Source organism: Phaseolus vulgaris, chromosome 7 (assembly GCF_051622355.1).
Source record: "Phaseolus vulgaris cultivar YP4 chromosome 7, ASM5162235v1, whole genome shotgun sequence".
In the NCBI taxonomy this organism is placed as follows: domain Eukaryota; kingdom Viridiplantae; phylum Streptophyta; class Magnoliopsida; order Fabales; family Fabaceae; genus Phaseolus; species Phaseolus vulgaris.
In genome coordinates this window covers 22,338,923-22,352,323 of record NC_143504.1, presented here as the reverse complement: position 1 = coordinate 22,352,323, position 13,401 = coordinate 22,338,923, and the positions used below count along the sequence as shown (strand labels likewise).

Sequence of the window (13,401 nt, the reverse complement as noted above, 5' to 3'; positions counted from 1 at the left end):
AACACGACCCTGCAGCCTTGGATGGCTTTCCTCTGTACTGGACGGAGAAGCCCAATCCGACCAAGCCCAAATCTTTGGACGAGCTATCCTCCGCTGATAGGGAGGTGTGTGTGGCCCTAGCTGGCCTGAAGATCGTTTTCCACACCTCGACTCTTATAGCTCGCGAGTTTGATGCCAACGCCCTTTCTGCATACTTTGGTAGGGAAACCTGTACTCTTACTTGTTTTCTCATACTTGCCCCTTAACATGCTTTCCTTTATTGTTGAGTGTTTTGTTCATCTGTCGAATGTTTGTTTAGCTGTTCCAATTTCCGTATGTGTTGTTGATCTGCAAACCTGCCCCAGTGGTGGAATCGGTACTCTGTACTTATTCTTGAGTTCAAGTCCTAACTCCAAATTTCTGTGTATAGTTGTGCATCTGATGCTTTCTGCTTGACTTGGTATTGGCTCTAACCTCTGTTGTTTGGTTTGTCTGGTGCAGTATCAGTGATGGACTCTGCAAGGCGCGTTACTCTGGCCAAGGCTTTGAAGGCTCGTGCCACAAAGGTTGGCGCCTCCAACACCCCCAATGCCGAACCAAACCTCCCGCCTTCATCAGCCTCACCAACACCATCCACCACCGAAACCCCACTAGGTCCATCTTCACCACCACCACCAAGTCCCCAAACATTCCAAACACCAAACTCGCCTCCTCCCATCGCCGCAGTTCCACTGGCTGTGGCCCCATCCCCTGCTCCAGCCCCCCTAGACAACGGAAAGAGGGTGCTGGAGATTCCCTCCGATGATGAAGACTCCGATGGTGGGCTAGTCTTTAAGAGGAGAAGGGCTGCTAGGGCCTTCACCCTACCAACTATTTCCCCCCATGGTGGTGGGTCCTTCATGGACAATCCTCTCAGCGCCACATCTCCACTGCCACCACCAACAGTCCAAGGAGAAAGGGGCGACGGAGCCGAGTCAGCACCGCCACCACCAACAACAGAAGCACCTACTGCTTCTGCATCTGCCCCTTCTGGTCCAGAAATCATTGCCATCCCCCCTCCAATTATGCAGCTGCTGAGGGGTTTCAATGGGGGGTTGTCGCCGGGAGGCTCTGACAGGAGGGAAGGCATGCCCTATTACATGGGGGCCTTCTTGGCTATTGCTCTCAAGTGGCGTGTTCAAGCTAAAAACGCCGCCTCCGACGCACAATCCCTCCAGGCCCTTAAGCAGGAAGCGGCCACTCTGAAGGAGGAGAAGGAAACCTGGGGGCGCCAAGAGGAGGCCTACAAAGCCTCTTTAAAGTTGGCTCAAGAGGCCAAGGAGGAGGCTGACAAGCAGCTGCTTGAAGTGGAGGAAATCCAGGCCGAACTCTATACCCAGGTGGTGTCCCTTCAAGTCCAAGTGACTGACCTTCAAGACATGGCCAAGGCTTCCGAGGAGCTTCAGAAGGTGTTGGAAGATCAGTGCTCTGATCGGGAGCAGAAGCTGGAGAAGAGGGAGGATGAATTGGCTGCTAAGGTCGAGGCTTTCGACCTTCTCCAGGTTGAGCATGGCAAGCTCCAAACTGAGGTCAACAGGCATTAGGTGGAGAAGGAAGCTCTGGAGAAACAGCTAGCCTCCGGGGACTCCACGATAGAAGAGCTGGAGAAGGCCAAGAAAGAGCTCATTGACGATATGGCCGTCACCTTTGAAGAGGGGTTCAAGGAGGCTTTTGCCCAAGCCGCCTGTGAAAACCCAGAGATCAATATTTCTAATTGCGACCCTGGCAGTCATATCGTCGATGGGAAGGTCGTGCCCCTTGACCTTGGGGAATAATCTGCTCTGAACTTGACCCCTTTATTTCTTTGTCAATTCGTGTTGACCTTCATTTGAATTTGTTTGTGACTTATGACAATCTGTTTTTGGTTGAATATTTACTCGGGCCTTTATTTTCATATCTTCATGTCAACTTCATTTGTCCTTCCATTTGTTTCTGCTTTCTTGGCTATATTGAATGCGTTATCTCCCTTATATCCCTTAATAGCTTTAATCGTAACACTTTAGGTAGTACGCGCCCTTTTTTCTTTACCTTTTATTCTGGGTTGCGACGCACCCCCTCCTCCTGAACTTTCCTCTCAGAACTTCACTTGGCCTTCGTATCTGCGAGGAGTCTTCCTCATGAAGGCGTGGCTTGCCCCGCCATTGCCCAAAAAGGCAAAGGAGGATTTATTGTTAGAATAGATGGCTTTAAACTAGAGGGGGGGAATTGTTTAAAGAGGATTTTCGCAAACTTTTAAAACAAGAATGAAATTATCTCAGGAAACAATTGATTCAGAAATTCAGTTCGCCAAAATAGCAAGCAAAAGCTGCAGTACCAGAAAAACAATCGGTTGTTTCGTAGAAACAATCAGTTGTTTATACCAGCAAAAAAAAAAAAACTAAATTTAAAGAGTTAGAGATAGAGAGATTGTACACAATTGTTTATACGGGTTCACTCCAAACCCAAAGCTACATCCAGTCTTCTCAAAACCCTGAGGAAACCACTAAGCAACCAAACCTTGATCACTTACACAACAACCAAGAGAATGACCTTGAACACCTCAAGAAACACACTCTCCTTGGCCAACACACCAACACTAAGATTGCTGATCTTGATCCCCTCAAGAACACACAGCCAATCTCAGCAAACACAGAAACGAAACTTGTTTTACAGAGTACAAGGATTACACTTGTTACAGAAGATAATCTGAAATCAATACAAGCAGAATCCTATTCCATACACTTTGATCAATCACGAACTCTTAGCAATCTCAGCTCTTTGGAAAACTCAAAAACTCTTAGCAAAAACTTGTCAAAGATTAAATGTTAAATCTGTTTTTCTGAATTTATTCAAAGATGTAGTTTGTTATCAAATCTTAACAAACTCTTAAATTGCATTAAAAGATTGGTCAAAGCATTTAATGATTGGAGCGTAAGCAGTTAAAACATTTAAAGCTCAGTCAAAGATAAAACAGTTTTTCTGTTATGGTCCCAAAACAAACAATCGGTTGTTTCCTCGAATCAATCGGTTGTTTTGGTACTTAACAGTTCAACCATTTTAAAAACAGTTTTCAATCTTTTTCTCAAAACACCTAAGTATAAACAATCAGTTGTTTCGACAAAACAATCAGTTGTTTTAACTTAGCTTGAAAACATTTTACTTTCACAAAGATTGAGATGCTTATGCTTTAGATTTAATCAAAGGATGGATTACAACATCCAAACTACCCTAGAACTAAGCTAAACCAGCACAACAACATCAAGCACAACAGAGGCTTCAACATCCTTCAAAGGATTTGGATTCTTCAAAACTTGAACACCACTTGAATCAATAATTCTCCCCCTATTTGATGAAGACAAATCCCTGATGTTTGTGTTGTACCTGATTTAATCTGAAGCAGTTCCTGCAAAATACAGTTTTGAACAAAGCATAGAACTTCTGATATTTGGTTAGCACAGATAAACAGTAATAAACTTCAGAGCTAAATATCAGAAAATATTACACATCCCAAACTGTTTTACCAAACAAAAACAGAAACAGAAACTTAAACACAACATATATCTCCCCCTATTTGTCTTCACAAATAGACAAAGATAAGAGATAAAACAAGATATTGTTTTGATTACATCAAAATTAAAGCAACAACAGCAGAAAAGAAAATTTAAAAACCAGATATAACAGCAAGAAAACAATCGATTGTTCCGATAACCAATCGGTTGTTTTTCCTTCATTCTTCTTCATCAGCAAACTGAAGATCAAAGATTTGATTCTGGACAGCTTCAATCTCTTCATCCAAAGACATGAACCTTGCATCCATGTTGTTGAATCCGTTATCAATGTTCTGGAAGTTGCTAACACACATATCATGAAGATTCCTTTGATTCTCCCCAAAAGTATCAAGCCTATTGATCATGTATCTTTCAAAAGAAGACATGGTTGGCATTCCATCTTCTTGATCTCTAGCACCAGCACTAGGTCCAGCATCTTGATAATCTTCAGGTGGATCTTCATGTTGAACATCCATATCAGCAGGTTCATCTTGTTCAAGATTAACAACACCACTAGATGAGACACCATGATCACCATCCTTACTAATCCATTTTCCACCTACTTTGGTAAAACCCATCTTGCTGAGTGATCCATTGTTCAACTCTTGAGTTGACTTGACCAACTCAAAAGTTTCATCTTCAAGGTTAACTTCAAAATAGAGTAGAAATTTAGATATCAAAACAGCATATGGATAATGATAATCACCTAACCTCATGGCTTTTTGCATGTGTTCTTTGATGATATGGATCCAATTGATTTTGATTTTCTTGGTGATGCAGAAGATATATACCAGATCTTCTTCAGTTAGCACAGAATGATTACTCCCCCTTGGAGTTAGAATCCAAGTTACAATGAGAGCAAGCAATCTCTCATCAAGCTTTAGACCTCCAACCGAGCATGTACTTACTTGAGCATTTTGATTCTTCAAGCAACTCTTGTAGAATTGGATTTTGTTAAAATCCTCCACCACTCCAAGGTTTCCCTTGTTGATTCTAAGACCAGAGAACTTGAGACCAGCAACAGCAGTCCATACTTCATGAGTTATCTCCATTTCTACACCCTTCACATGAAAAACTATATTGTTTCCCTCAAACTTGAGGTTTGTGTAGAACACCCTCACCAAATCTGGATATATGTTTCCCCTCATCTCCAGGAACTTTCTGAGAGATTGATCCTTGAGCAGTCTTCCCACATTATCAAGCTTTTGACTTTTCAGCCAATCAAAGCATACAACCTTGGGGTTGTTTATCTTCTTGATACTTGTTTCATACCTATACTTCTCAATTAGATCATTGTCTCCAGAAAACCAGCCTTCTAGTCTTTCTCCAAACCTTACAGCTCTGAATTTGACTCTCTTTGAAGTGGGAGGAGTTGATTCCATGATGGTAGAGACGAAAACAGAGAAGAACTCACTTCACAGATTTTTGCAAGAGATGTTGCAAGAGATGTTGCAATTGGTTGTTCTTGTTGAAGAGATCTGCACCAGATTTTATAACAGAAAACGAATCAATTAGCATTTAATTTCATTAGTGAGTACCTGATTTTCAGAGAGGGAGGACTTGACTCTGCTCTGCGCAGAAAATTTCAAAAAAAGCTGAGAATCACATGGTCTTCACATGTGATCTTTGACTAGTCATTGAGGCTCTTGAATTTCCAAGATTTTGGAATATTTTCCTTTATGACTGTTGTGACTTCTCTCTGAACATGTTCAACTTTCAACACAGATTCTTTGACCATGATTCTCTCTTTGAATTGATCTGCAATGGATAGAAATTTAAACTAGCAATTAAAGCAATTTCTTCATAGTTCTGTCAGACACAAAACAATCGGTTGTTTTTCTACAGCAGTTAAAACTGTTTTTGAATTTTAACCATGAGCAGAAGGAGTTCAAAGCAGATAACGTTGATCATAAAAAGATTGTTTAACCATGAGAAAGAACTTTGAAACAAAAATTAAGAACAAATAAAGGAAAGTCTTATCCTTATTTTGATTCTTCAATGAGCCATGTGCTTTATGATCAAGAAGCCTCTTTTCACTGTTGAGGTCTTTTGCACAGTATTGATTCAGCTTCAATGACTGTCTTTTTCTTCAAGAACTTGATCAGATGACTCAGTCCCTTCTTTTTCTTTAGTTTTCCTGCATAAAAGATTTCAAGTAGCAAGATTTGGTCCCCTTACAAATTTGGGTCCTTTTGATTTTTCTTTGCAGTTAGAAACTTCACATCCCTTAGGAATCCACTTCATAAAACCTCTTGGAACAGAATATTTCCTTATTTTACAGAACCTAACAGAGTGGCCTTTCTTCATGCAGTAAAAGCATGTAACAATCGATTGTTTCGTCTTAACAATCAGTTGTTTTTCTGATTTTCTTGAAAAACTTTTTGAAAACTTATCTTGCTTGTTCTATGGATTAAAGCCTAAACCTGTCTTTCCAAAAACACAGCTTTGAGATGCCAAAACATTCTCAAAGTTAGATTTTCCCTTTGAAAGCTTGTCCACAGTTTCAACAAGATAGTGAACCTTTTTCTCAAGATTTTCACAATTTTCACAATTGGGAGTATCACACTTGCAAGAACCATTTTTGAAATGGTTTTCCAATTTTTCAAAATCACTTTTTGCTTTTTCTAGATCTTCTTCAAGTGATTTAACTCTCTTTTCAAACCAACTATTAAGATCTTTCAATCGATTGTTTGAAAGAACCAATCTATTAGCTTCATCATGTGTTTCTTGAAAAGCTTCAAGCAATTCACTGTAATTTTGTTCATTTAAGGAAGCACATGAACTTACCTCACTTGAGCTGCAAGATTCATCATCATTTTCAGCTACCAAGCATATGTTTGCTTTCTCATCTTCACTTGATGAAGAACTTGATGATGACACCTCATTTTCATCCCAAGCTATGTAGGCTCTTTCTGTCTTGCCTTTCTTCTCTTTGTAGTTAGACTTTTTCTCTTTGCTCTTGTTTGGACAATCTGCCTTTATATGACCTTGCTCACCACAACCAAAACAAGTATAGTTATTTGAATTAAAATCATTGGATTTCTTGTTTCCATACCTATCTTTGATGTTGTCTTTGTTGCGGTTTCTCTTTAGGAATTTGCTGAACTTTTTTGACAGCAAGCTAAGGTTTTCCTTATCACTATCATCACTGGAATCTTGCTTTCCCTTGTGCTTGGATGCTTTCAAGGCTATGCTCCTTGTGTGCTTATCTTCACTCTCTTGAACATTGAGTCTATTCATCTCTAGCTCCTCTTCCCTAAGCTTTCCAAACAAAAAAGCAACACTTAATGATGTTAGATCTTTAGATTCGGAAATAGCAGTTACCTTAGGTTGCCATGCTCTATCAAGACATTTCAAGATCTTGATGTTCAGCTCTTCTTTATCAAAGGTCTTGTCAAGGTTCATAAGGTGATTGATGATATGCGTGAATCTTTTCTGCACCTCAGAGATTGTTTCTCCTTTAAACATTCTAAACATCTCATACTCTTGGATAAGAGCATGCTTTCTAGCTCTTTTCACCTCATTTTTTCCTTCATGAGTGACTTCCAAAGTGTCCCACATTTCTTTTGATGATTTGCATTGCGAGACCCTGAAAAACTCATCAGAATTTAAAGAAGAGGTTATAATATTTTTGGCAATGCAATCGAATTTGGCCTTTTTTCTTTCTGCATCAGTCCATTGAGACCATGGTTTCTCAATGACAGATCCATCCTTTTCAAACATTGGGACAAAACGACCATTTTCAATTGCATACCAAATTCCTTTGTCAAGAGATTCCATAAATATTTTCATTCTTACTTTCCAAAATTGGTAGTTCAAACCACAAAACAGAGGTGGTCTGTTAATTGAAGCACCTTCCCCAAAAGGTAGTCTATCAGCCATTTAAAAAAGATTTTTAGGATCAACTTGAATAACTTTCAACAACCAAGCTCTGATACCAATTGTTAGAATAGATGGCTTTAAACTAGAGGGGGGTGAATTGTTTAAAGAGGATTTTCGCAAACTTTTAAAACAAGAATGGAATTATCTCAGGAAACAATTGATTCAGAAATTCAGTTCTCCAAAATAGCAAGCAAAAGCTGCAGTACCAGAAAAACAATCGGTTGTTTATACCAGCAAACAAAAAAAACCTGAATTTAAAGAGTTAGAGATAGAGAGATTGTACACAATTGTTTATACTGGTTCACTCCAAACCCAAAGCTACATCCAGTCTTCTCAGAACCCTGAGGAAACCACTAAGCAACCAAACCTTGATCACTTACACAACAACCAAGAGAATGACCTTGAACACCTCAAGAAACACACTCTCTTTGGCTAACACACCAACACTAAGATTGCTGATCTTGATCCCCTCAAGAACACACAGCCAATCTCAGCAAACACAGAAACAAAACTTGTTTTACAAAGTACAAGGATTACACATGGTACAGAAGATAATCTAAAATCAATACAAGCAGAATCCTATTCCATACACTTTGATCAATCACAAACTCTTAGCAATCTCAGCTCTTTGAAAAACTCAAAAACTCTTAGCAAAAACTTGTCAAAGATTAAATGTTAAATCTGTTTTTCTGAATTTATTCAAAGATGTAGTTTGTTATCAAATCTTAACAAACTCTTAAATTACATTAAAAGATTGGTCAAAACATTTAATGACTGGAGCTTAAGTAGTTAAAACATTTAAAGCTCAGTCAAAGATAAAACAGTTTTTCTGTTATGGTCCCAAAACAAACAATCGGTTGTTTCCTCGAATCAATCGGTTGTTTTGGTACTTAACAGTTCAACCATTTTAAAAATAGTTTTCAATCTTTTTCTCAAAACACCTAAGTATAAACAATCGGATTTTTCGACAAAACAATCTGTTGTTTTAACTTAGTTTGAAAACATTTTACTTTCATAAAGATTGAGATGCTTATGCTTTAGATTTAATCAAAGGATGGATTACAACATCCAAACTACCCCAGAACTAAGCTAAACCAGCACAACAACATCAAGCACAGCAGAGGCTTCAACATCCTTCAAAAGATTTGGATTCTTCAAAACTTGAACACCACTTGGTTCAACAAACTTCACGTACTTTCTGGCCTCTGGCAACTTGCGCTTTCACGTTTCTTCTTCTTCTTGATCTTTTGATTTTCTCTGGCCTTCTCGGCTCGTGAAAGTTTTCAGTTTGCTCTCTACCTTACCTATTTCGAGCCCTCGGGCACTTACTACCAAAGGTCTTGCTCTCATCTCTTTTCTGGCCTTGACATCGCTCAAGGGCGAGGAGGACTTATCTGTTCATCTGGGCCTCGACATCGCTCGAGGACGAGGAGGACTTATCTTTACCTGTACTGGGTATCCACGCTCGAGGAGAGACCTGCTTTGGGTGTCCTCAGCGTATTTATTCACTTTGGACAAAAGTCGCGCTCTGGTGCCCACGCCCATGGAGAGGCCTATACAACAGCACCGTATCGTCCATGGAGTGTCTAGAACGCCAGGGCAACTTAGCCCTTATGTCTTTGTGTTTGGTGCCCACACCTGAAGAAAGGTCTACTACAGCAACGCCGTATCGTCCTCAGGGTGTCTAAAACACCAGACACCGGGGCTAGCTATTCATACCTGAGGAGGGGGCGTCCCAAAGGAATCCCTTAACCCCTGCTCAGGGACTAGACACCCGGATTTTAACTTATACTGAACATCTGATACCGGGGCTAGCTATTCATACCTGAGGAGGGGGCGTCCCGAAGGAATCCCTTAACCCCTGCTCAGGGACCAGGCACCCGGATTTTAACTTATGCGAAACATACCTTGAATGTGCTTTTACTACTTTGAATTCTGACGTCTGCTCCTCTACCTGGCAATGCCTACACCTGATGACACCTCCTCCTGGCGACGCCTTATCTTGGCGACGCCTCCTCTTGGCAACGCCTTATCTTGGTGATGCCTCCTCTTGGCGACGCCTTGAATCTTTGTCTTTGTTTCTTTAATATTTGATCTTACATGAGAGGGAAAAACTAAGGCAGGAATATCTTAAACTTCTCTTTTCTTTATTTGGGTGACCTCATTAAAAAACCCCCGGGAGGGAAAAAGAGTGTCCTCTTTACAAAATTTCAACTGAAATAAAACATTAAATTCGCCGCATTCCAACTACGTGGGATGGGGTGATGGAGGAGGGCCAAGCACACCTCACCATGGAAGCCAAGACCCAAGACTATACCGTGATGAGCGTCTAGACTCAAGGAGAGAGCGTCTAGGACATGATGAGGGAAGGCTACACATGGAGCGTCTAGGAGGAGGCCTAGACCGTCTAGGCCCTATTACAAGGTCAATGGCTAAGCATATTCACGCCCAAGTGGACCTAGCCACGGATGGAAGAGAGAAGACCATGTATATGTTACATGGAGGCGCATCAGGGGTGGCTAAGTAATTAGTGTAGTGTTAGAAAGCACAAACTTGTCTTATTTGTGATTTACCCTAGATTTTGTGCATATTCTAGAACCTTAGCACACATGACTAGCCATGTGGTCCATGTGCCATGTGCCTTCTCATTTGCATTTCATTTTGCTCACATTTCATGTGTAATTAGCTTAGGATTTACGACCTCCTTGGCTATAAAAGGAGAAGTGATGTGATTCCACTAGCCATATAGAGAAAGGTTCTTGACCTTCTTAGGAATCACCTTGAGTTGGACATTATAGAGACACTTTTCTTAGAGTTGGATCATTTGTTCTAAGACAAGAACTCACCAAAAACTAGTACCAAATCCCAAACTCATTTGGATGAACCAATTTTAGTCAAATTGAACCAAAAAAGAGGAGAAACTAAAAGGAACCAAACAGAATTGAAATTAAAAGGCAAGAACAGAACATAGGTGCTGGAAAAACAGAAAAACCGAACCAAAAAAACTCAAGAACACAAGACAACATGAACAATTGAAAGAGAAGAAAGGAAGGAGAAGAGAGTGCTCATGAAGATGGAAGAATGTTGGATGATCTCGCCACTAGAAGTGTGGAATGCTCCTAGATAAGAGTGATGCCGCCACTTGAGGACTCCATTGATCCATCAAGATAAGACTAGAGAAGAAGGCTCCAAAAGCTCTCCAAAGTTCACTCAAAATTTGAGTAGAGTTTTCTTAGATTAATTCCAATCTGAATTTTACAAAGGAAGCACCTCTATTTATAGCCTAAGGTGCTGAAAAATAGGTGGGAAATTTCAAATAAACTCATTTGAAATTCCCACCAAAAACAAGTCACATGGGAGGTGTGACCTTTTTCTACTATGACACCTCCCAAAAACTACACCTACACCTATCTACTAATACACCCCCCCTCCTAAAGCTCCTAACTAAAGCCTAAAAGATGCTAAAACAAAAGAGGTTTCTAATGTTTCCCTCTAAGCACCTTCAACTAAAGAAATTACAAAAAGAGAAAATAAATGTCCTCTAGCTCCCAAAGCTTTGAACATGCTTCTTGTAATCCTTTGAGGTGGACTTTGACCTCCATGGGCGTCCTCCATTTGTGCCTCCACCTCTTCTTGATCTTGTTGATTGGCCTCCATGTCCTCTTGAGCTTGATCTCCATCATAATCCCCGAGTTGGAGAGAATTCGACCACGAATTCTGGAGACCTACAGAAAAGGGAGTTAGATCGCTGACATTAAAAGTATGACTACCTAAGAATGTATCAGGCATATCTAACTCATAAGCATTGTCATTAATCCTCTTGAGGACTTGGAAAGGTCCATCCCCTCGAGGCATTAGTTTGGACTTCCTTTGAGTAGGAAAACGATCCTTCCTCAAGTGAAGCCAAACCCAATCGCCCTCATCAAACAACAATGCTTTTCTCCTTTTATTGGCAAGTTCAGCATACTTGCCAACCTTCTTCTCAATTCTCTTCTTGATGTCTTTATGCAAAGTTTTCACAAAAGAAGCCTTTTCATCCCCATCTTTGCACAAGACATCTCCAAGAAGGGGAATAGGAAGAAGATCAAGAGGTGTTAGGGGATTAAACCCATAGACCACCTCAAAAAGAGAATGGGAGGTGGTAGAATTTACTACTCGGTTATATGCAAACTCAACATGGGGTAGTAAATTCTCCCACACTCTAGGATTCCCCGAAATAAAGCATCTCAATAGTTGTCCCAAAGTTCTATTCACCACCTCGGTTTGACCATTAGTTTGTGGGTGGCAAGTGGTAGAAAATAAAAGCTTAGTTCCAAGCTTGCCCCACAAGGTCTTCCAAAAGTGACTCAAGAACTTAGGATCTCTATCGGACACTATAGACCTAGGAATCCCATGCAAGCGAACCACTTCTTGAAAGAAGAGGTTTGCAATGTGGCATGCATCATCCACTTTGTGGCAAGGAATAAAGTGAGCCATCTTTGAAAAACGATCCACTACCACAAAAATGGAGTCCTTTCCCTTTGATGTCTTGGGTAAGCCTAAGATGAAATCCATAGATATATCTACCCAAGGCATTGAAGGGATAGGAAGAGGAGTATAAAGACCATGGGGATGCATTTTAGACTTAGCTTTGCGGCAAGCTATGCATTTATCACACAAACTATGAACATGTTTATGCATATGTGGCCAAAAGAAATGTTCATGCAACACATCCAAAGTTTTAGCAACCCCAAAATGTCCCATTAAACCCCCCTCATGAGCTTCTCTAACAAGAGATAATCTAATAGAGCTTTGGGGAACACAAAGACGTTTTCCTTTAAAAAGAAAGCCATCTTGAATAAAAAAGTCTTTGTGTCCTCCTTTAAGACACTCTTGATAGATGGGAGAAAAATTAAGGTCATCATGATAAAGTTCCTTAATGTGATCAAAACCAAGATATTGAGAGGTTAAAAGATTTAGCAAGGTGTATCTTCTAGAAAGAGCATCCGCCACAATATTTATTTTGCCTTGCTTGTGTTTGATCACATAAGGAAATTGCTCAATGAATTCCACCCACTTAGCATGCCTCTTGTTAAGTTTGTTTTGGCTTTTCAAATATTTAAGAGATTCATGATCACTATGTATCACAAACTCTTTGGGAAAAAGATAGTGTTGCCAAGTAAACAAAGCCCTAACAAGTGCATATAATTCCTTATCATAGGTGGAATAGTTGAGATGACTTCCCTTCAATTTCTCACTAAAATAGGCTGTGGGGTGGCCCTCTTGAAGGAGAACAGCCCAATACCTATGCTTGAAGCATCACACTCAATCTCAAATGTCTTAGTGAAATTAGGAAGGGCCAAGATGGGAGCATTAGTCAATTTTTCTTTCAAAGTATCAAAAGCATTTTGTTGTGCTTCTCCCCAATGAAAGACCACATCCTTTTTCACTATTTCATTGAGTGGTGCGGCAATGGTACCAAAGTTTGGGACAAATCTTCTATAGAAAGAAGCAAGCCCATGAAAACTTCGGACCTCATTCAAAGATTTCGGTGTAGGCCAATTTTGAATGGCCACCACCTTTGTTTTGTCCACATGGACCCCTTTAGAACTCACAACAAACCCTAGGAATTCTATATGATCAAGAGCAAACATACATTTAGCAAGGTTAGCATACAAATGTTCCTTCCTAAGGGTTTCCAAAACTTGCCTAACATGCAACCTATGGTCATTCAAAGATAAGCTATAAATGAGAATGTCATCAAAGTAAACCACAACAAACTTACCAATGAAAGGTCTAAGAACATGATGCATGAGGCGCATGAAGGTACTTGGTGCATTAGTTAAACCAAAAGGCATAACTAACCACTCATATAAACCAAAGTTGGTCTTAAAAGCCGTCTTCCATTCATCACCCGGTTTGATACGGATTTGATTGTAGCCGCTTTTAAGATCAATCTTTGAAAAGATTTTAGAACCATGTAATTCATCCAACA

The 13,401-nt window shown here is 40.2% G+C and overlaps 1 pseudogene; it reads left to right on the top strand.

The window, feature by feature from the left end:
• The first annotated feature begins 1,652 nt into the window (after window positions 1–1,652).
• The window catches only part of LOC150025832 (uncharacterized), a 30,807-nt pseudogene continuing 19,058 nt past the window's right edge, over window positions 1,653–13,401 (top strand).